The sequence below is a fragment of the Dermacentor albipictus genome, unplaced genomic scaffold (assembly GCF_038994185.2).
Source record: "Dermacentor albipictus isolate Rhodes 1998 colony unplaced genomic scaffold, USDA_Dalb.pri_finalv2 scaffold_14, whole genome shotgun sequence".
In the NCBI taxonomy this organism is placed as follows: Eukaryota; Metazoa; Arthropoda; class Arachnida; order Ixodida; family Ixodidae; genus Dermacentor; species Dermacentor albipictus.
This window is the reverse complement of record NW_027225568.1, coordinates 15,296,808-15,321,769: the sequence shown is the minus strand read 5'-3', so window position 1 is coordinate 15,321,769 and position 24,962 is coordinate 15,296,808. Positions and strand designations below refer to the sequence as shown.

The following is a 24,962-nucleotide window of genomic DNA, read 5'->3' as shown; positions in this document are numbered from 1 at the left end:
ATCTGCGGCCATCGATTTCCTCGGCGGATAAACCAGATGAACTGAAAACAGTCTCACAAGGCGCACTGCACAAATTTTCACGAACACAGCCAACCTAATCGTGCGCACAGAATGGCGGAATGGCACTTCCCGCGCCCGGAGCTGTCTGCAGACGGGAGGACGGAAGTGTCGTCACCGGTTGTTGAAAACCGAAAGCTTATCGGTCATTGACTGTGTCGCAATGGTCATAATATCACAGTCGTAAATGTTGCCGACCCTTTAACACTCTCACCCACGATTTTCGCGTGAATTGCGCACGTTGGTACCTTTACGTTCGCAGTCTGAACTAGACGCATACGCTTGTTGCGCTTCCGCTTACGCATGTTACGAAAAATCGGCGCCTTACGAACGTAGTCTGAACATAGCATTACACTGCATGTGCGGGCCCAGTGTAAACTGAAATTTGCGCATCTGTGTGCGACACGTGCATTAAATGTGGACGTTCGTTTGGCGTGTCGCTGTTCTTGGGCCACGCGTCGAAATTCCTTTGTTACTCGAGCTCGTCGCCCCGTCACTTAGCCTCCTGCCTCTCCACTTTAGCACGCATCTCACACTTCTGTAGTTAGTAGACAGTTTTAGTTTAGCGTCCGCAACTATAGCGTACGCTATACGCTATAATATTAGCCCCGAGAAAGAGGAATGGCGCCCTCTCGCGAGTGACGTCACGGCCAGGACGCCGCTCGCTCCGGCTCGCTCGGCTGCCGCGCGCGCTCGTTCCCTTCGTGTATGCTTGGGGTATAGGTGGCTCGAGCCGTACGTATTGAAGGATACGTCGGCTTTTTTCAGCTGCCATACCTTAACCACAGTTTCTTCTTCAAAAGCGTGTGAGTCGAGAAACTTTGCGGCTTGGATATCGCAAGCTAAGTAGCGTTAAAGGGGTCTACTAGTTTATGCAATGCATATATGCGCCGTGTCTATCGGTAAATTTTGACTAAAAAAAAGAATATCTGCAAATTCAACGCGCGAAGTTGTGTATGATGCTTCGCTAAACACTTAACATTCCTTTAGTATTTAGCTATGAGAGGTATAGCATTTTACGTGGAAGAAAAATTTGGTAATTGGCGTCAACATGTTATCCGATGTTAGAAAGACACTGCCCAGCGAAGCTGTCATCATGATTCCTATTACTCTGGTGTGTTGTTCTATTCAAATATGGCCATTCATTAATGCGTAAAAAATAGTTAGGCGTGCATTTTTTATGAAAATGTTTGCTGCTACTTTCATCCCCCTCTGAAACAGGCCTCCAAAAAACGAATTGCTCATGGCTGCTAACACGACGGCGCGTCATGTAGAGTATTTACATAGTTAATTCACAAACACCATAGTAGCAATCACCTGAGAGAAAAGTTTCGTTGTTTAGATCGAGAGCCACTCAATTGAAAGTGATGAAATGTATCATAGTGGCCCTCAGTAGCCTTTATCCAGAATATGGCACACCCCTGATCACGTAACGGTAGCAACCGACTGTCCGTATGGCGAGGCACGCTATGTTCGCGAAACCCATCAGTTCACTTCAACTTCGAATTAAAACCATAAAACATTTTTTACAGCGCCAACTGGAATGGCTAAAGTATTCTGGAGCTACTACTACGCAGCTTAGATTGCCTACAAAAGGAAAATTCAAACACCTTTTGTCTCACCATGTCTCGATCCAGCGTTATCTAATTATAAAAACGGATAACTATTCGCTTCGTCGGTACATAAAAGAGAACCTTGCAGGCTAATTTAAGTTTGCTCCAATCCAATCGCAAACATTCATAAAGAAAGCACCACAAGCCTTGCATATACTTTCACTTGATTTCTGACCCTCCACAGGGGGAATTTCGATATCTTCAATATGTCCTATACTACTAGTCATTGACGCTTCGACTGCTTTCTGGCTGCAGCTATGCGGTCCAGCAGGCATACTTCACAAAAAAAAATTAGGCCGAGCAGCCTGTGTCAGTTTGCCAAACAGATTCGTCATGTATATTCCTCAAGCAACAAGCACCAGTAAATTTCTCAAGTGAGTTTGATTTGATTTGATTTATTAATTTCCATTTACACACACACATGTACAGAGGAGTGGTAAATGGAGGTGGATGAGGGAAAAAAGCCGCACAGACGCGGCTTGAGGTAACCTCACCCTCTTAGGCACAATATGGCTGCATGGGGTAACACATCAAGCGTCATATATATTACATTTATATAGTGGTCATAAAACATTGCAGTTATACAATATATGAAAGTACAGTGAAATATTTCCACGATAACAATGCAAAACACACTGCGGCATTGAAATAAATAAATGATATACACTTGCTAACATAGACAAAAAAAGAGGAACATAACATGCATTATTAATCATTAACAAACGCGCTCTAAAGAGGTGAGTTGAACGTGTAGCACGGAAAAGGGAATATATATTGGTACATTCCTATTTGTACTCTGTAAATAGCTGTAAGCCTTCATTAACTTCACTTCAAATTTCCGCCGCTTAAAAAAAATAAACACGTGAAGAACCGCCTAATGTTGACAAGCAGTTAAAGAAGCATGTGAGGCGTGTAGAATCTAAGCTCCAGTATTAGTTAAGTCACCGTGCTACTGCCGAGCGTTCCTGTGAGGAAATGCAAAAATTCGATATTATACCATGAACTACTCGTCGTGAGCAAACCTGTTTTAGCGGAATAAAATCAACGTAACTGCTGTAGAAGTCATATATAGCCAGCTTTGTGACATACTTGTTGCACCGCGGCAGGTATGGTATCATAACTGGATTCCTATAGGCTATGCTTTTGCGATTGTCGATCCGCATATGAAAAACCCGCAATGGGCTGGTCTGCGTTGCTTCGCCTGGCGCTGTAGCGTTGCCTTCGAGAGCTGCATTGTTGTCTAAGAAATTAGCTCTTTGAATAAATGTTCGCAAAGGAAGACGCCGTAAAAATATATTTGAGACGACCACCATAAGTATACAAGCAGAGAGAACGAGGTCGAACAAACGAAAACACCGCAGAAAGCGCCCGGAAAACGCCCGAACTGTAGCAGACGACAGGTGCGAGTCCGTGCCCTGACGTCACGCGAGCGGCGCTCGCAGCGCCGCTCGCGTTCGTTCTCGGGGCTAATAGCGTACGCTAAGCAGCGCACGTTTCCTACAATTTTAGTTGGCCGGCGATATCTTCGGATTTCAGAGGCCATATGCTGTCGTTGCGGCTATTTCGCGCTTTCAGCGACAGATGTCGCTGACATCTCAAATGTTTCTTTTGTTAGGCTTTGACTCGTTCGAAACGAGAAGCGATCTCGAAAACACCACGAGGTTATCCGTAATACTCTGTCGTCGAAGCGGCCTGAGTCTAAGCGAAAGCCGTTTACAGAGTCATTTGCTACGAACGAAGGGAATTTTACAAAAGCAACGCCAAATTCAATTCGAAGTGGGCAGCCGGGACCGCCGCCATGTTTCCCGCAAGCTCCGCAAACCCCGCAAAAACGCTCACGCTAACTCGTTTGCGTTGCGTACGCCCGCTATACCCGCTATTTCATTTAGCGTTCAGCGCATGCGCAGTGATGATCCGCTATTCTTTAGCGTACGCAATGGTATAGCGTACGCTATACTAAAACTGTCTAGTCTCCGCAGAGTATACGGAGATACTCGGATTATTATTTTTTTTTCACGCCGCCTTATTACATAATTAGTCTTAATTATTCACCTTCTCACGTATTACAATTAAATGAAAAGTGTCAATTGAAAGATTGCAGAGGAACATGAAAAACTGCCGAGACAGCTCTCTGTTGCTATATACGTGTCATATAAAAGTTTTTTCGAGTGTGAAAAAAGCCCGCGAAAACATGCAAAATGCCTCGAGCGGCCAGTCGCGCGGCAATTTCTTTAGCATTTTCGGGCTTCTTTCACGCCGGAAAAATAGTTTTATGTAGCACGTATATAGCAACAGGAAGCTGCATCGGGAGTTTTCCATGTCGCTCCACAATTTTCTCATTGACCCTTTTCATCTAATTATAATATTGGAGAGTTTGCTTAATTATTAGAGCTAAATGTTTAATTAGGCGCATTGAAAAAAGTTATTTGGGTATACCCAGGCGACGGCAAACAACATTACCTTGGTGCTATCCAGCTACTTGGCACTTGCATACCTTTAAACCATGGTGCACAATGGTTGGGAGAGACTGCATGCAGCACGTTTGCTTTGCAATAAATTTTAAATTATCTGATAACGCTTGTCCCGTTTCATGATGTATATGTTGATTACTAGGCGCTGCTATTATGTAGCAGAGCGTATCGATACTTTGGCAACCTGCTCCGTTACTCACAAAACAGCTGCATCTGCACTGCTCTTCTCAAAGAATGCATCATGCAACTACACCGTTAATTCACTGTGAACAGTCTTGCATACGCGTGCGTCATTCACTGTACCTATCTGATTTTGTTTACCCCTCCCGCCTCTCTGCACAGTAGAGCAGTAAGCTAGGAGTACCTTTGGGCCCATTTTGTGACGATTATTTTTCTCCCCTGTTCATTTCTCTCCTGTCGCGCCGAATGGCCAACAGTAAAGCAGCGGCGCCATATCCTATGGGCGAATGGTAATTCAGAAAAAGAATGAATAAAGAAATAATAGTTAAGGAATAGGCTATCTGGTTATTAAAACTGAGTCAGATATCTTATATGCCGGCTATCTATTTAATTTGTTGGATGAACGCAACTCAAGACTCCCGGCAAGCCTTCTCATCCATTTCGGTAGGAAATCGTGAGGTAAAGCTTCTTTCTAACGTGGCTTGCTGCGGTCCCTGGGCCTACCGTGCCTGGTGAAGCGGTCCGAACGTGAAGAACACGCGACCCGACAAACGTTGCCTGCCCTCATACCACTGTTACCTGTACCCATCACCTCCACACCAAGTGTTCCCGGTTAGGGGGGCCAAATCTAACGACTGTCCCTCTCTCTTATTACTGGAATCTTGCATTCAACTGCGCATCAGGGTAGTTCCAGCTGAGAAAATCCGCACACTGCGCGTGTTTTTCGTTTGTTTGTTTTTTGCCACGCGCTGGCCGGAGCACCATGGTGCCAAGGGACGAGCGGGGCCTGCCGGCGCGCGCACTGGGGCCGCTTTGCTCCGACCGCCAGACGCCGACGATGGGCGAGTGCCATGGCAGCAGAGCGCGCGGCGCGAGCCCCGTCCCGTGAAGCCTCTCGCGCCCGGCCTCGCCTAGCGTTCCTAGTTCGCCATCTTTCGCTTCACCCGCGCGAAGTGGTGTGCAGGATCGAGTGCGACAGGCTCGCGCAGGTGACCGTTCTTCGGCAGCCTTGCCTGCCTACATTTCCTCCACGCACAAAGCTCGGTGTCCAGGTGAAGCGACGCCCGCATGTCTCCCCAGAAGAGGCAGTACCGTGCGCGACGCGGTGGCCGAGGAAGGCGCCGTGGCACGGCCCGTTCGCTGCACAACGGGACGCAGCGAGGAGACGGCGACGGAGCGCCACCGGAGCAGGCTTCTGGAGACGCGCAACAATGCGCACCTCAACACTATGGCGAGTACGACGACGAGGTGAGGCCACGTAGTGCACGTCCTCATCGAGCCGGCCGCTCTTTGGCAACATCAGTGAAACTGAACTCGTACCGAGCCGCCGCGGCTATGCCAGCGGCTATGGCGTTGCTCTGTTGAGCTCGGGGTCGCGGGTTCACACCCGGTCGTGGCGGCCGCATTCCGACGGGGGCGAAGTGCGAAAACGCCGGTGCACTTCGATTTAGCAACACGTTAAAGAACCTCGGGTGGTAAAAATTAATCCGGAGTACCCCGCTGCGACATGCCCGACAATCAAGTCATCGTTTTGGCGCGTAAAGCTGTCGATTGTCGTTTAAATGTCTTCTTTAGCGACTAACCGCCACTTTTGCGTATGCGGTATGTTGTCTAGACTCTTTCGTGAGCCGATACTGGAATTAGTGCAGTGTAATTACAAGTGCCGCTGGAGCCACTTACGCCATTAGGTATGTGCCACTGGGATTACTGGCTCTGTGGGAACTGTGATGGTGATAATGATGATGGTTGTGATGATGTTGATAGTCGATGGCAAAGATGTTTAAAGGCGACTCAACCTCTAGCGGTCGTCGACAAAAGGTTGTCGCTCTAATATCGCTCTCACGACATACTATACAGTTCCCACACCCCATTCCTATCCCCCATGCATCCGCCTAGAAGACGCTGTCTTTCGTCGACTTCAACAAGAGGTTGAATCGCCCTCCTAAATTTCTCTTTAAAAATTCTACTTGCAGCATCAGTGAACGGCAGCATGCAGACAAGTTTGCTTGAGACTTATTTGCTCAGACTTATTTATTCAGGCTTATAATTTGCGTGATCATGGCGTGGGGACAGCCTGTGTTCGAGTCACTTCTTTGTGCCATCAGGATGGTCATCACTGGCAGTTGAACCACGCTGGACAGTCAGCCTGGGGCCCTATAACGTAAAACTATTCCAATATGTTTCTATTCCAATTTCCTGACGTCAAATTTGCGTAACCACCGACGCAAGCACCTGGTGGTCACCCATAGGGTTGTCTGAACAGACCAATCAAACGCTCTCCTCGTTCATAGGAGGTCCCTTTTGTTTCCTTGAAAAACGAATAACATTGCCTACACTGAGCGGCTTGTTGTATCTAATTGGCTGACAAGAGGTGAGGAGAACGCTCAAGTGGAGAAGGATACACTAGGGCAGAGCCAGTGCACTGAAAACCGATAACCGGATGAAGAGGGTGGTGCCGGCGTCTGCGATTGCTCGGCTTTCCCTTACTTAGCTTGTGGTGGCTGGTCGAAAATCGCGGCGGCATGCAACGGAAGCTTAAGAATGACGCTAAAATTGACCCTCAGCAAAGAAGAGTTGGCAGAATGAGGTAGTAAACGTGTCGAAAGTGCTTAAAAACGTTACACGGTCACGCAAGAAGTTTTATTATACGCAAATACACCCATGCTCTCCGGCAGGTGCGAGTAGCCAGCGTCTCAGCGATCGGCAGCAGCTATCTTTTATTCCTTTCGGAACGGGGCAGCCTGCGGCTATTCCGAAAAAAATTCAGTTTTGTTCGGCATATTAATGCGTCTTTATCGCGTACACGTCACTTTGACGTGGTGAGTTCGTGCGGTTTTGTGACGTCGCGTGACAGGCAGGTGAAGTGGATGCAGCCCGAAAACATTTTACCAATAGCCGAAGGCTAATGGCGAAAAGGGGTCGAATCAGAAATAACTGTTTTTTTTTCTGTCAAATCAAGCATAATCAGTGTGCACACATCATATCAGATGGGGAGGTATTGCGGTTTTTGTAACGTCGCGTGACAGACAGGTGAAATGGGGGGTGGTCGAAAAAAGTTTTTGACCAATCGCGGAGGGCTGATAGCAGAATTGGAATAGAAAAGTTTGGAATAGTTTTACGTTATAGCGCCCCTGATTTACTAATCAAGCAAAAGTGCGACAAAAGGCTAGTGAATTTCTTCTTCGTTGATGAAAGCAAGCAATTTGCTTGCTTCCTGTGGTGAGAAGCATGTCCGCTTAAGCATTGCAGACAGGCTTGCGTGAGTAACCTTGTGGCGGGTGCAAGAGCGCGACCACTGTCATTCGGCCACTCTCGTTCAACGCCGTGATTCAGTGGCTTGAACACTTTAAAGCGATTTCGTGGTAGGCACCGGAGTCCATGCGAAGTCGCCGATGTAAAGGCGACGTGCTCTCGCGCAGCTGAGTTATTGTTGGCGTTCGTCCCCGAACGCCAGCAAACTCTGGTGCAGTCACACGAGCGCTAGTTGCATTTTTAAAAAATATTTTCATCTCGTGTCAGAGATGCGGGTAGTTTATTGTTTGAACTGTAATGTTCGTAACATAGTGATGTTTTGTTTGTTTACATCATGTGCGCAATATTTGTGCTGCGCTATACAATTCACCCGACATGATTTAACCCGCCACCCCATGATTTCTTTCACAGCGTAGCGACTAATTTATCGCGAATTAAAATAAACTGCTATAATGCTTACCAACGTTATCGATGTCGCCAGAATTATTCACTCAATCTATAGCACTCGCTAGCCGCTGATAGAGCTCTCAGCGGGTGTTCTCTATCTTACTTCTCGCCAACCTACGTCACATCCGCCGTGGTTGCTCAGTGGCTATGGTGTTAGACTGCTGAGCACAAGGTCACTGGATCGAATCCCGGCCACGGCGGCCGCATTTCGATGGAGGCGAAATGCGAAAACACCCGTGTACTTAGATTTAGGTGCACGTCAAAGAGCCGCAGGTGGTCGAAATTTCAGGAGTCCTCCACTACGGCGTGCCTCATAATCAGAAAGTGGTTTTGGTACGTAAAACCCCATTACTTAACTTAACCTATCTCACTTGGCAGGGCAAAGGAGGATCTGAGCCATCCTCCTCCGAGACGCAGAGTGGAACGAAGCCGCTGTTGGAGACCATACGTCCCGAGGCTTCAGCACCAGGCCAACTTCACGGGGAACCTGACAGGGAAACGCACGTGTGGCTCTACCTACAAAAACTGCCATCTGACCAAGGAGTTCTGATCACTTCAAAAGCGCCGCCGAAAGAAACGAGCTGAAGTTTGCGAGATGCCTGTCGTGTCACGCAGCTACTCGTCGCTGATGGCATGGCGTGGCAACGGCCTTCCGGACGCCCGAGGCTCAGTGTTTTCTTCTTTTTTTTACGTTGCAGTTCGGATTTCCCGAAATCCCGATATCCATCTAACTTCTATTGTTCTCATGTTGCTTGAATATTAACCCGGCACATTGTACATACTGTCACGTTTGCTAAGTAAAGACGAAAAAAGAATTGAATCATTGTTTCCCCTGTGAATCACTTTCCATAGGTCTCCCACCGCGGCAGCCCAGTGGCTACGGCGTTGCGCCGCTGAGCTCGAGTTCGGGGGTTCGATACCGGCCGCGGCGACCGCGTTTTGATTGAGACGAAATGCAAAAAAAAGGCTCGTGTACTGTACCTTTAGGTGCCTGTTAAAAACCTCATGTTGTCAAAAGATAATCCGAAGTCCCGCACTACGGCGTTCCTCATAATCAGATTGTGGACCGTTTATTTTCGGCACATCGACCACTTTACATAGCGCCACGCCGACACGGCCGCTAAGCCTGACCCAACGAAGCTGGTGGCTGGAGCCCTGGTGGCTGGAGCCCCACCTCTTTCGGGTTAGAGCTGCAAGATGGCAAAGGTGAGCGTCGAAGGGGATGATATACCGAGAGAAGAGTATGAGGACGAAGCAGGTTGGCGTGTTGTGAAGAGAGGAGGATGTGCCAGTGAGCGGACAAAATCTCACGGAACCAAGGATCAGGCAGCGCGCTTCTCCAGCGAGAACGCATTCAATAATAGGTGGAACAAGGGACAAAAAGCAAGACAAATCATGGCGGCAAGCAGGATGCCCAGTTTAACGAAGGCGGAGTACAAGATAATAGTGCGCCCACGTGACAGCTTCAAGGTCACCGACTATGGGATCAATCGCCTAGAATGCTGCGTCGCCAACGCCGCGGGAATCCCCAGGAAGGAATCGGAAGATGACACGGTGTGTGCCAACTACAAACAGAACATTCTAGTGATCAGCACGCCATCGGAGGAGCGCACCGAAAAATACAGGCCTATCACTCGAGTGAGGTTGGGAGACAAGGAGTTCGAAGCCAACGCGTACGAGTCGGCTCCGGAGGATACATCTAAGGGAGTGATAAGAAGAGTAACGCACGAGGTGTCTCCTAGAGAAATAGTGGAGATGCTTGTAACACCAAGGAATCCGACGGTCCTCATGGCCAAAAGGATGGGAAACACCACGAATGTCATCATCCTTTTCGACGGGCATCACGTCCCAAACTACGTGAGATACGGAAGGGCACTGGTCAAGTGTTCACTATACCGGAAGCAAATAGACATATGCTACCAGTGCGGACGCCTTGGACACAGAGCCGATGTCTGCCCGAACCCGAACAGCAGGATATGCAGAGGCTGCGGCATGGAGAACCCGCCACAGGACCACGAGTGCGAAGCGAAGTGCCAGCTCTGCGGCAAAGACCATCCTACGGCGGATCGCCGATGTAATGCCAGATACAAGTTACCGTATTTGGTAAAGAGGCGCCGCTGGGAGCGAGTCAGACGAGACGAAGAAGAAACGATGTACCACGAAAGGGAAGCTGAAAGACTGTACAGGCCAGGACGGGAAGACTGGAGACAGCGGTCGGAATATCGGACAAAGGACGGATCTGGACTAGAAGATTTCCCCAAGCTCCAGGCAAGGGAAAGGGGCCGCTCGACGTCGAATAGAACCAGATCGAGATCGCGGTCCAGATCGAGATCCAGACCCAAGACCAGTAATACCGAGTCTACCAGAGCACAGGGGGGAGGAAGATCGCAGAACCCAAAAGGAAAGAGCAACGTCAACGACGCCGCGGGACCCTTACAGGTGAGCTGGGCGGACGCGGCTTCCGGGGTGCGTGCGGAGGCAGAGGCTGCTTTTCAAAATAGAGTTAAGACGCTAGAGAAAGAATTGGCGCAAATCAGGCAGAGCAATGTTGCGTTCATGGATGAAATTAAAAAACTCAGGCAAGAGAACGACCGTTTGAGGAGCGGGAAAGTGCCACGCAACGAGGAAAGCTCGCGAGTTATAAGGGAGGAAAAAGAGACAGCAATGGAAGAGGACGTAGCCCTCACCGCCATTAAACGTAAGACCGAGAACACTCCGATTGAAACCGGAGTAAAGAAACCCAAGCCAGCCACGACGTTCCAAGGAAGACAGGAGGAATTTGAACAGAAAATCGAAACCAGCATCAAACAGAACGAAACAAAATTTGAAACTAAACTAGAACAACCGGAAGTGAGGCTTGAGGCGAAGATAGAGGCAAAGATGGAGGCGCTAGGAAAGGCGATACTACAGCAAGTGCAACAAATGATGGCTGACTTCGAAGCCAAACTAGCAATATGGGGACCGCAAACAAGTAGGGGGGGGGGGGGACCGGTTAAGACGGCCATTAAGCCGTACACTAGGCCCCCCGTACCCGCCGAGGAATTGGAGAACCTGTAACGCCGCCATGGACAGACGAATTAGATACACGATTTGGCAATGGAAATGTTGAGGATACGATCGAAAACGATACATTCTGCAACAACACCTTAAAGACAAAGAAAACCCGGATATTATAATGATGCAGGAAACAAATGGGCTGGCAAAATTGTCGGGTTACAAGTCCTTTGGTAGAGCCGAAGGAGAGACGAAGGCGCTAACGACGTTGGTAAAGCGAAATCACTCGGTCGTTCAACACGACACGGAAGTTAAGTCAATCGATCACATTCTTTTAGAAGTCATACCCATGCGGAAAACGAAGGACAGCCTCTTTGTATTAAATATTTATAGCAGTCCAAAGTGCAGACACCATAAATTTCGATCGCTCTTTAAAAAAACCCTAGCCATAACGGACAACCGAGCGGTAGTGATCGGAGGCGATTTTAACGCCCAACACGCGGCATGGGGTTACAAAATCGAAACTCAAAAAGGCAGAAACCTATGGCTAGACGCGCAGCAGGAAGGCCTGACCCTCGTGACCGACCCATCGGTTCCCACGAGAATAGGTACCAGCGTTTGCGCGGATACTACGCCAGATCTAACATTCACCAAGAACATACGGGATGCGCAGTGGACAAATACGCAACACGACTTTGGGAGCGATCACAATATACTAGAAATAACGGTAAGGGTAGGACCGTGCAAGACGAAGGGTAGACCACTTAAGATTGTCGACTGGGACAAATTCAGGAAAATAAGGGAGGAGGCCGACGATACGACACAAGGTATTGAGGAATGGACCGAAAAACTAAAGGGAGATGTGGCGGCAGCTACGAAAACGGTCCCGCCGGAGGCGCATCTAGAGAACGTAGACAGTAAGCTTCTACACATGTGGGAAGCTAAGGCAGGGTTGCAACGGAGATGGAAAAAACAAAAACACAACCGGACGCTTCGTAGAAAGATAGCCAAATTGAACAGGGACAGAAAGTACGCCCAGCAGCTATGCAAACAACAGTGGGAGGAAAAATGCGACAACATGGACAGTCAGATAGGAATGGCAAAAATGTGGAACATCCTTCGATATTTGTTAGACCCGGACGGGACAAAGTCGGCACATAGGCAAAATATATATCGGCTAATACAAACGTACCGAGGGACAGAGCAGGAATTCCTCAAGGAAATCGAGAAAAGATACATCTCGCAAGTGCTGCCCGTCGTACACCCTGACTACACAGGGCCGGTAAATGACGAATTAGACAGCAAAATCGGCGAGTCAGAGGTCAGGGCAGCCCTGCAGAAACTCAATACCAAGTCGGCACCCGGACTAGACGGTGTAACGAATAAAACGCTAAGGAACTTGGACGATGAGTCTATAGCTAAGTTAACCGAATATATTAACGAATGCTGGGAGGCAGGGCAGATTCCGCAGCAATGGAAGACGGTACAAATCGTGTTAATACCTAAACTGGGCAAGCGACTGCAAATTGAGAACTTGAGACCCATATCTCTCACTTCTTGCGTGGGGAAACTCATGGAGCACGTGGTCCTAGCTAGGATGACCACCTACCTCGAAGACTGCGACGCGCTCCCGCCCACGATGATAGGATTCAGGAGAAACCTCTCAGCGCAGGACGCTCTGTTACAACTAAAACATCAGATCATAGACGATTCGGGCAGATCGACAAAGGCGATTCTCGGGTTGGACCTAAAAAAGGCCTTCGATAACGTAACACATGCAACGATACTGGATAGAGTAGGCGAACATAGGACTGGGAAAACGCACGTACGATTAGGTACGCAATTTTCTAACGGGCAGAAAGGCAAAGATCACGATAGCGGACCTATTTTCGGAGGATATCGAGATAGGCAGCGCAGGTACGCCACAGGGCTCGGTCTTATCACCGATGCTATTCAATCTGGCGCTTATCGGGCTGCCAGCCAAGCTACAAGAAATCGAGGGTCTAAATCATACCTTATACGCAGACGATATCACCCTATGGGTGGGAAACGGAAGTGATGGGCAGATAGAGCGAACGCTTCAAACAGCGGTCGAAACAATCGAAAAATATCTAGAGGGGACAGGGCTAACATGCTCGGCAGAGAAATCGGAGCTGTTACTGTACAGACCGACTCGCAGAGGTCGCAAACCAGGCAACTACAGGGAAGAGCTCACCCATAGAGAGGAGATACAGTTAAAGACGGCCGATGGGAAACGCATACCCAAGGTCGATAGGATCAGGGTATTGGGGCTCCTCATTGAAGCCAAGGGCAACAACGGAGAAACCCTCAGAAGACTGAAGGGAACTGTAACGCAAATCATGAGGCTAATCAGAAGGATAACAAATAAACATAGCGGGATGAAAGAGGAAAACACGATCAGGTTAATACAGGCCTTTGTAATACGTAGAATAGTGTACGTAGCGCCGTACTTAAAATGGCAGGTCGCGGAAAAGATCAAACTAGAATGCCTCATTCGGAAAATATACAAACTAGCCATAGGACTACCGATCAGCACCAGCACGGACAAGTTGCTGCAATTAGGCCTACACAACACTATAGACGAGCTCATTGAAGCGCAATGTACGGCACAATATGAACGCCTCTCTAAGACTAGAGCAGGCAGACACATCCTAGAGAGATTAGGCATAGGTTACCACACACAGCATGGTGTCAAGGTGGACATCCCGAGAGATACAAAGGAAAGATTGGTGATACCTCCCTTACCAAAGAACATGCACCCAGAACACAATGAGGACAGAAGAAAGAACAGAGCGAAGCAAATACAGAAGAAATTCGGCAGCGACAAGGACGCAGTGTTCGTAGACGCGGCTTGATACAGTCGCAGACGGGGATTTACGGCAGCCGTAATCGATAGGGATAAACGGTGCAAGACATGCGCGACGATACGCACCACAAGTAACGAGATAGCTGAAGAAGTAGCCATAGCGCTTGCAGCAGCTCAGACTAACGCAACCGTGATAGTCAGCGACTCTCAGACGGCAATAAGAAACTTTGCCAACGGCCGAATCTCCCCAGAGGCACTACGAATTCTTCTTGCAGGAGGGCAAAATTACAAAAGAAAGATATACATCACCTGGACACCAGCTCACACCCTCGCGGAGGACGGCAACAACGAGGCCGCACATGACGCGGCTCGAGGGCTTACGGACCGAGCCGCAGTCGCAAGTGACGCCCCGACTCCTTCCGGACGTGACGGTGCGGTAAATGAGTGGGAGTGGGAGGACAGAATGACAACATATAATGACATTACGAAACATTATAGGTTACAGAGGTGCATATTCCCGCGACCTCACGCAAAATTGACAAAAAAGCAGTCTGTCGCATGGCGGCAGTTGCAAACTAGGACGTATCCGAATCCTGCGCTCTCGCACATCATATATTCGAATGTATATCCTACGGACAAATGCAAAACATGTGAATCCAGAGCCACTCTGGAGCATATATTATGGGAATGCCGCATATTATGGGAATGCAGCAGCCTCCGCACGCGCTGGGAAGCCGCGCTGCTCAGCCCCGACCTCGAAGATCAATTATGGGCCATCCAGCGGGCCGAGGATGCCGCCAGGACCCAAGAACACCTGGCCGTCACCTAGGCGGGGCCTTTGGCCTTCCCCACCAACTCGCAGGGCACACAATAAAGTTCTTTCCTCCTCCTCCTTTCTTGCATAGGTTAGTGCCAAGAAGACGCGTTAGTGAGTAATATATCGACTTCGAGAATGGCGCTGTAACTTCTCTCCGAGTTTCTTTCAGCATGATCAGTTTATCGATGACAAGAATTGTGGTATAGATTTAGAAAATGGACAAGGAAAAATAACAGGAGTGCGCTAGTACGCGCCCATACAGGCACGTGCCACATATAGTGATGAGGGTACGCATGCATAAAACCAGCAAGTAAGTTGAACGTGGTGGCAGGGTGGTTAGCGTGTAAGCATTGATAATCAAGGCGTTTATCGAAATGTGTAGCACCTCAATTGCTTGAGGGTCATGAGATACTACTGAGGAGCATCAAAAATAGGAAAACAGAGCCCGCAGCCAAGAGACATATGTAGAAGGGGAGATGTCCTCACCCGCACATTATCCACTTTCCGTCGTAGCGTTCATACGTGTGTTCTAGCTAACATTAGCCGAGTTGCTAAAAAAGAATATGCAGGTTCCGCGTACTGTGTGAATAGATGCAAGCGAACATTTCTGGGCTGTTTGCATTGATTGAAGATAATTAGTGGTAATGTTGATGGCATGTCAGAATCGTGACGTTCACGATGCTAGGCGGTACCTTGTGTGCACCATTCGTGTTTGTCTATGTACTATCAGCGTGAAATGAAACGTGAACAGCGGAGCGCGTGGCACAAGCATAAGTGTATAGCGTGCGCCGTCCAGTCGCCACCATTGACAGCCATGCACATCCGGTTTGGCCGCTCCGCGCGATCCCCCTATAGTGAGATATTTTCGCCTCTGTTCTGGTTCTTACATTTCAAAGGGAGAACATAAGCATAAAAGAGAAGCTAAAATTTTCGGTTTACGGCGAGTATGCACTCTAAGAAAAGTTTACACCCTTTGGGGTGTATATTAGCCACACAACAATAATCGTCTTTTGTCTTCTCCGCATTGCCTTTCTTGCAAACGCTGCGCTTGTTACTTTCCTGTCGAGAATGCTCTGTCATGCTGATAACGTGCATGGCCTTCGTCACTGGGAAGGACCGGGCTGGCAGCGTTAAAAAAAGGAAATGCGGACAAGACAGATGACGTTTAAAAATGCGAAAACACCCGTGTACTTAGATTTAGGTGCAGGTTAAAGAACCCCAGGTGGTCGAAATTTCCGGAGTCCCCCTCTATACGCCATGCCTCATAATCAGAAAGTGGTTTTGGCACGTAAAACTCCATATTTTTTCTAACAGATGACATTTATTGTTGTGTGGCAAGTTATGACTCAAAGGGTGTAAACGTTGCTTACACTCTTAGAAAAATTTACACCCTTTGGGGCTTATCTTGTCCCACAGCAATAATCGACATCTGTCTTGCCCGCGTTTGATTTCTTTAACGCTGCGATCTCAGTACTTCCCAGCCACGAACAGCATACGCATTATCAGCATGACAGAGCATTCTCGACAGGAAAGTAGCGAGCGCCGAGTTTTCAGGAAAGGAAACGCAAGCAAGGCAGATGACGGTTATTGTTGTGGGACAAACACCCCAAAGGGTGCAATCGTTTTAAGAGTGCTATAGAGTGTAGTTGCACAGTTCGTCGAAACCATAAGTGCATCGGGGCGAACAGCGGCGTGCGTAGTGCAGTTTGCGCCGTCATCATTGTAGATTCGCTCATGTGGTTTGCTGCTTGTGCACCACATTCATTCTTTCAATCGGCAAACTTGCGTAGCGCGCTGTCGCTGGCACCCGCGCCGGTGACCGGCGGGGGCGTGTGGAGCGCCTCTGGCCGTTTGACCATGGAGTAACATAGTAAAAGACAAGAGCGGACACTCGAGCCGTTTCGCGGCGGAGCTATGGAGCTTCGCCGATTCCGCTAGGTGGCAGAGCACATCAAGAAATATGTGGCTGTGGCTGCAGCTGCGGCTAGCAACTTGACAGGCGGCACGACCAGGGCCGGACTAAGAAAAATGGGGGCCCTGGGCTAATGCGCATGCAGGCCCCCCTTTCCCTATACTGACGCCCCCCCCCCACCTTGTCACCTGCTACGCTACTGGAAATATGCCATGTTTCATTTTAGTTCTACCAAATTAGAAATAACGAAATGTGATCAACGGGATTATGATTGTTGTTATTATAATAAGGAAAACAACAAAACTTGCTTGAAACGCGTGCTGTTGTAAACACCAACACATGTGTTCACTTTGTGATTAATCTGCATTCTGTTTTCAGCAAAAGCTAGGCTTTAAGGAAAAGTTTAGTGCACCCAATACGAACAAGAACGTAGAAAAGACAACACAGCTCAGATGCCGGTCCTTCTGAAGCTAGGCTTTGTTTGCGTCACTAAGTCTAATCCCGTGAGGAGACGCATGGTTGTATCCAAAACATTATCTATTAAATTTCGAGCATCAGACTGCAGTAATCGTTATACACGTTACTCTATAAATATGCAACAGATATATACAATACTTAACGCAATACAAACACCATAAAGATGCACTAGAATAGAGATGAAAATTACCAACTGTAAATACAAAACATTATTTGAAAATATTTGCGTTAAAGGTAAGACAGGCAAGGACGACTCCAAATAAACGTGTAACTATCAAAAACAACAAAAATGCAGTTCTTTATACGCACACTAAATATGACAACAACAAACCAGAGACGAAGAACGAATATTTTCATATCTTGAATTACACTGCTCAGCGTTTCATTGGCAACATGGAGGCTGGGAGGCGACACAATGAACTTATTGGAACTATTCATGTATAGCGCGAACCGTCCTCTTTTAAAATGCCATCTTTCGCGCCTTCGTTTTGGCGAAATCAGATATAGTCTGTTCGAAAGATAGATCGCGGAGGAGATCACTTTGAATGGACATGATAGCAAGCGAGTTCACCTTGTCGTCAAGGAGGCTCAAAAGAAGGCGATTTTTTATCAGCGAAACTTGGAAAACGCTCGTTCGGTCTCACAGTTTGCCACGGGTATACGCTGAAGTACATTCGCAAAGCAATAGAAAGGTTCGACACACCAATAAGCTTTCTTTCGTGCAGCAACTTCATTATTCCCAGGGGACTCGTGTCCTGGCACCCAGAGTTGTGCAGAAAGTTCGCAAACTGAACGATTTCAGCGGAAAATGCTGGCTCCAAATCATTTTTGTAGCTTTTCACCAACTTCTCAGCCTGCTGTGCCAGAGAGGCCTCCCTGCCAACCAGGGGCGTAGCCAGGGGGCGGGGGGGGCTTATGGGGCTTCAGCCCCCCCCCCCCCCGAAATTTTTTCGTGCTGTCCATGCACCGCCGACAAAAGCAACCCCCGGCGCCAGAAATCATTCTCGATTTTGTCTAGAGCGTCTTTTTCACGCTCGACAAGCCATTTCACCGCAAGAATTGCGAACTTGGGCTGAATTTCGCGGCAACGCCCATGCACCGGGAGTCACATAACGCAAGCAGCCCCATCCGTGCACAAAGTTTCAAGGACGTTTTGATGGCGAACGGGCTCGCCGCGGCATTGCGCGGAGCCCGCGGAATCTACACTCTATCATGGAATTTACGGAGCGCGTGGATATCAATTCCGAAACTTTATGGGTATAAAGTTCTCATAAACTTTTGATGTGAAAGTTACATTGACATTTCGAAACGTGTGCTTTAGATATTCAATTGCGGAACTCTGTAAGTTTAATGCTCCCATAAATATTTGACGCCAGAGGTGCACTGACTTTTCCAAAGTCGCACATCGGGCCATACAACGAGACAAGCCAAATGAACTTGCTATCAAACAAGTTGACAAAGCCCGCAGCGAGGCCCGATGAGACGATGCGTTGTGGTGGTTCATTCGTGCCGTGATGTCACATAAAAAAATATCATTTTTTTTTTCACCTGTGCCAAAGCATCCAGTGAAATCACTAAAGCCAGCCAAGGCAACTACGTTCTTACTTATTTTTCTACTTTGACTTTTAATCGCGAGGACACAATGAGCCTCTTCAATTTTTTTTTTGTTCTCGCTCCCCTACCCGCGCGCTACCAGAGCCAGCCAGAGCACACGCGTTTTTCTCGTGTTACCCCGACCACCGCGCGGCGCACTTCGGTGCGCGTTCGGTTTTCTGTGGCCGAGTGCATTTTCACCTGGCAGAGCTTTCGACGCTTTCTAGCTAGAAGACGAGAAAAAGAAACAATGGTCGCTAGCCGCCATCACTGTGGGGACTCGACGGATTGCAGTGCGTTCGCTTGAGCGCAACCTCTCCAGAAAGTCTTGCCTCGCCGGTGAAGGATACCGAACAGTATGCGCATGGTTCTTGGTGGAGCAAGCGTCTCGTGTTTTCTTCGATATTCCTTTAATAGCCATAGCAGTTGCCCAAAGTAGGCATTCTATTGTGACCAACATACTTTGCGGGTTTTTTTTTCATTACGGTGCCCCCGTCCCACAAAAGGAAAAAAGAAGCGTTGTTGCGGTGCAGCGAATTGTCGCATGGTGAAAGTGCTATTTCGTTACTTCTTTTGCGGAAAGTAATGGGCCATGGGACGCTTCAGCTGCCGGATACTCTTATTAAATATTGTGATAGCAATTATATGGACACTAGGCGCATTCCTGCCATCGCCGTCGCCCTCATGTTCCGCATAAAGTCCAAGTGCGATAACGTCGTGACCTCGCGCCGCAAGCTGTATGAGCGAGTGAAAGCGTGCGGGGGGAGGGGGGGAATGGGTGAGCCGACGATAGTGGCTCACTCTGGCTCACAAAGTGAGGAGCAAGTGCGCCGCCTTCCGTCGCGCGCGTTACATTGGGGGGAGTGGATGGAATAGGGGCAGGATCTAGGATTCTGTTAATCTGTGATTGCGCAACATGTTTATTTGCCTTGTTTGACGCATTATGTACCCTGACGTTTTCTCAGATACGTAGATTTATTGGAGACTTATGCGTATATTCAAATATCTTGTTGCCAGGTTTTGTGTGTACGTGCAGTGGCATTTCCACTGGCACTTTTTTGCTCTTTATCAAGCTGTATCTTCGCATTTGTATATTCCATTGCATTTTCGCATTTCTAGTGTACGAGGGCTAGTGAAATGAAAGTGAGCCTACCCACGCCGCGAAATTATGGTTCTGTTCATTATCTGCAAGGCCTGCGCGTAGCACACAGGCATCTCTCATTTACAAAAGTGACACGTAGGTGTGAGGATAAATGTTCTTTAATGCTCTCATACACTGGGTTGAACATGGTTGCGTGCCGTAATGGACTCCCCAGAAGTGAAGCAGCGTAATGCCGTGATGTTTTTGACAGCTGAAGGTGTTTCCCAAAAAGAAATTAGTCACCGTATGACTGCCGTGTACATGGAACATTGCATTTTATTGGCCATTGTGAAGCGTTGGAACAAACGGTTCAAAGAAGGACGTGAAATTTGCAAAGACGATCCCAGACCGGGCCAAAGCCATCGTGCAATCACCCTTAACAAAATTGCAAAGGTTGATGAGCTGATGAAACAAGAACGGAGGATAAGCATCGATGAACTGGCAGAGCGTCATCATTCATGAACATCTCGGTTATCGGCTCTTGTGTGCGCAATGGATGCGCAAGATTTTGAACCACTGCCAGAATACGGAGAAGATCAGCGCTGCCTTAACTCATCTGACCCGGTGTCACAATAAAGCTGACGATTTCTTGTCTGCAATTGTGATCGGAGACGAACCATCACGCCACTACTAAGAGCCTGAAACACAACGGCAAAGCTTACAATGGAAACATTCAAATTCACCTTCTCCGAAGAAATCAAAGGCCGTCATTTCCGCGAGAAAAGTGTTGTTGACTTTTATTTTTTGATCGTCAGGGGCCATTACTGATAGAATTTGCTGAATCTTGAGAGACTATCAATTGTTTCCGATATTGTGAAACGCCGGATCGGCTGCGTGTCGCAATCAAGAAAAAACTACGTGGAAAATTGACGAATGGGGTCATCTTGTTCTACGACAATGCCCGTTCCCACGTCGCTGACGTGGTTAATACAAAACTAGCAATGTTCAAGCGGGAAGCGCTGCAACATCCGCCATACAGCTCGGACCTGTCGCCTTGCGGCTTCCACATTTTGGGGCAACCGAAAAAACAGCTCAAGGGAACCAGATTCGTCTCGGACGATGTCGTGAAAGTCAGTTGCAGACGTTTTGAAGCAACAACCCAAGGAGCTTTATGAGACGGGAATTGCGCGACTCTTTAGTCAATGGGACAAATGTCTAAATGCCCATGGGGGCTACTTTTAATTAAAGTACCCCGTTTGTTATATATTCGCATTGGCTCACTTTCATTTGACTCACCCTCGTATATTCTGCAGAACTCCTGCTTTTTATACGTGGTCTCTGTTGCGACTATAATTTCGGTGCAATTACTCACGATACACGACCGGTGACAGCTGCTGCTGCGAAATACATTGGAACAAATGGCACCGTCATAGAGATTTTTCACTGGCAGTTGCATATGTACAAGAATGTAAACAAGGATCTTGAATGACAAAGTGTCATTAACATATTTGTCCTCAACTTGTTCATTTCATGGCCTTTACATTTTTCATATCAGCGGCATGCACTGCTTTGCTGGCTTCGAAGTGACGTAGTTCTAAAGTTCGTGTGATATTTTCTTTACTTATTAAACAGTTATGTTGGTCACAATTTTTGGCACATATGAGTATATTCTTTTAGGAAAAACTACATATTTTACTTGTATTGACAGTGCGTAGCGTTCAGCAATTCGTTTGCAGCATCTTTGGCAATGGCAATGCAGTTATTATTCGCGTATTTGATCCCTAGGCAAATTGTTTAAGAGGAAGCTTTAGCTCGGGTCCAACTGTGACGTGGCCTATTCAGATACATGTAAAACGCAGAAATGGTTTTCTGAATTAACTCCTGAATCGGTTTTAATGAAATTTGTTGCATTTGAGAGAGTATGTTAAATTCTAGTGTCTGTTGGAAGTGGAATTTCGATTTAGGGCCTGAACTTTGTTTAAAATATTTTGAAAAATTCGAGAGTTCGAGAAAAATGGAAGCACAATGTTTAAATATTAATAGTTCTGCATCGAGAACAGATATCGCGGTTCTGTAAACGGCATCCATTACACCATTCAAAGCGGATAAATTCGATATGTCAATTTGTGTCTTACGTGAATTGGTTATGTTATCTGCATAGGTTCTGCAAGAGCCGTATTTCCATAATACTTAATTTTTTGAGACTCATGTATAACATATAAATTTTGTCCACTGTAGATGTACTATTATGTGCAATTCGCAGAATTGTGATATCAATTATCATTGTTGATTTACAGAGTTGTAAACCAATTTGTATCGTTTTCTGAAAATTTTCAATTTTTGCCACTTCTCAATAAAATATTGATGACCTAAATCGAAAATTCGAAACAAACAGACACTAGAATGTAGGTTTTTCTTTTAAATGCAACAAACCTCGTCAAATTAGGTGCAGTGGTTGTCGAGAAAAACGAATTCTCCTTCTACATGTATTTAGATAGGCGCATCCGACCTGATGTTTCCTCTTTAGGAGGGGGTCCACCTGCAGCGTGAGCCCCCCCCCCCCCCCCCCCCGAACGAAATTTCTGGCTACGCCACTGCTCCCAACTTCTATCAGCAATTTTAAGAATCCGAACCTTTCGCAGAGTTCAGTGTAGGCAGCCTTTCGCACTCGCAAAGCAGAGCCTAGACTATCAAGTACAACATTGTAGGTATATGATAAACTTTTTTTCTACCTTGTAGCGCACGATCGCTTTTTCCGTCCGGGTGCTTACTCAAAACGATGCGTTTGCCGTCATCCTGATAACATTGATTGGTACTTAGCGCGCGTGTTCTCTCTTCGAAGGTATCAAAGAAAGGTCGCAAAGAATTAACAAAGTCTTCTGAGAGCTCAGCAGGTCTACAGTAATTGAAATGTCTAGGCCTGGTTTCTGAAGTGCTACGCTCATTTTGTCAAAGCGCTCGAAAATTTCACTCCAGAAAATCGCCATGAATGCAGTCTTTAGTTTTGTCATTTTCTTGAAGAGAGTGTGCGCTTCGTTCCCAGTGTTACCGTTTTCTTCCTCGTTCTTTGAGATAGCTTCAAGGCAACACAAGACTGGACTAAAATTTTTCACTATGGCCTTACATGATTCAGCGTGTCTTGATCACCTAGACTCAGAGATACTTTTGAAAAAAAAAGCTGCGGACCAGTTCCACCCATGCTGTCCAAAAGATACTTCCATCGCTTAGGTGAGGCAGCAAAGAACACATACAGTCTCTGAATTACAGTGAAAAATTTGACTGCCTCAAGGCAACTGTCAACGCTACACGCGCTAACTAAGTTCCGTGAATGACCAGCACACAGGACGTAGACTGTCAATTCGTTCAGGTGTTTGATTTGAGCTTGCAGTCCTTTGTCCTGAGATATTACTCACATTATCATAAACTTGGCCTCTACAATCATCAATTGAGATGCCATTGGTCGTTAAGAGGGACATCACGGTATCCAAAAGATACAAGCCGGTATGTGATTTAATCGGAACAAATCCAAGAAAGTGTTCGTACACTTTCCCATTTAAATAGTATCGTAAAAAAACTGACAGCTCATCGACGTGCGTAAGGTCTGGAGTCGAATCAACAATTTAAGAGAAGTATTTTGCGCGTTTCACTTCTTCAACGAGACGTTCCTTGACAGCCTTTGCCTATGCTCAATAAATTCATCACAAATGATTTTTGACAGATACGATGGGTGACATTTTCATTTGTTCCCGTAGCGTTTGATGTGCTCCTCTAGAAAGGTATCAAAATTGGCAATGGCCTCAAGCACACCCACATAATTGCCATTTATCTGTGAATCAAAAATATCCTCACTGCCCCTACACGCTAGCTTGCGCTCAGCTAGAAGCTTAACTACAACGACTACGCACTTCAACACCTCTGTACAGTAAGCGGTCTACGCGACAACACACTTAACCAGCTCCTTGTCGATTGCGCTGCTCGAGTTAGAGTGGCTGAGCCATGCTGCCACAAAGTTCTGGTGCTCGACGCTATTTTCATGTGCGCGAAACTTTTCTTCCGCTCTTTTCCAATCAGAAAAGCCGAGCGTGGTGAAAGCGCTGGGGTGTCTTCAAATCTAAAATAGTTTTCACATGAAACAGTAAAAGGAACCTTTGGACTCCGAGTACATTAACCAGTATCACTCGTACGCCTCCCCATTTAAGCCTTTCGCACGAAAAGATGAGGTGACATATAGCGTTTCTGAGTTTTCTATTGCCTTTCGGAAGACGGAAAATTTTCTGCCCAATTTTGAAAATACGATGGCCCTTTCTCAAGGCATACGCTCCGAAATCTGTCAGTAATAAAGGCCGGCCACTTAGCAGGGTCACTACGGATAATCTCGCAACGTACCTCTTGCTGCGGGAGTGTCTGTGCTTCTCTGTTGCCGCAACGTGAAGCCGTCTCATTCGTCCTCTCGAGGCACACTTTGTGGGTGGGAACATGTTTATTTGAAGCCAAACTAACAGGGAACTTGGTGTGTTTTTTCCTGGCACTCGTCAGCAAAAGGAGGCTCATCGGGGAGGTATGGCACCTGTCGATCAGCAGTAGTAGAAATTGGACATGGCTGAACGGACACCTGGAGCTCTGTGGCAGGGGCCCGGCCGAGTTGCATAGACGCTGCTAGCTCAGGAACAGGACAGGGCTTGGTTAGCGTCGGTTGCTCAGAAATATGTACGACCGAGGGTGGTACCATTTTCACAGGATCCAGACAACCAAGATGAGTCAAAACTTGCTTCTTGCCAGGAAACCATGGTCATGGAGTTGGCAAGTCCTCCACAGAAGCACAGTCGGTACTACTGGTAGTTTGACATGGACTCTGGGTAGAGTGATCATAATGCTCAGCGGAAGCTGCATTCAGTAGGTACTTTGTCATCTTTGGTAGCTTCTTTTCGGGCTCTTCTATTTCTAACTTCGCCTTTCGTTTAGACGCATCACTTTGATGCTTCCGACGGAGCATTTTCGCATAAATGGATGCTAATTGTTCACCGGGCACTTCGTCAGTCCGACGCGACCGCAGGTGTCCAACGGTGGCCGTCCCGATGACTGGCGCACGCTGCCTGGATGGTCCGTGGCTGGCCGAGAGTGGTGCGTCCCCCGGGAGCTCCTCCGCGGGCGGGCTTATGCAAGCTTAACCGGCGGCTCGGGGCTGAATCGCAGCCCGCGATCAACTTCCTTTTATAGATGCGCGCCGCGTCTGTCTGTGCT

The 24,962-nt window shown here is 47.5% G+C and overlaps 1 protein-coding gene and 1 long non-coding RNA gene across 2 annotated transcripts in view; one reads left to right on the top strand and one right to left on the bottom strand.

Moving 5' to 3' along the window:
• Positions 1-24,962, bottom strand: part of LOC139051743 (uncharacterized) — a 185,236-nt gene that overhangs the window by 79,654 nt on the left and 80,620 nt on the right. The window lies entirely within an intron of this gene.
• On the top strand, positions 5,180-8,840 carry LOC139051772 (uncharacterized). The gene is made up of 2 exons (XR_011509545.1): positions 5,180-5,569; positions 8,399-8,840. It is a non-coding gene; the product is annotated as an uncharacterized lncRNA (long non-coding RNA).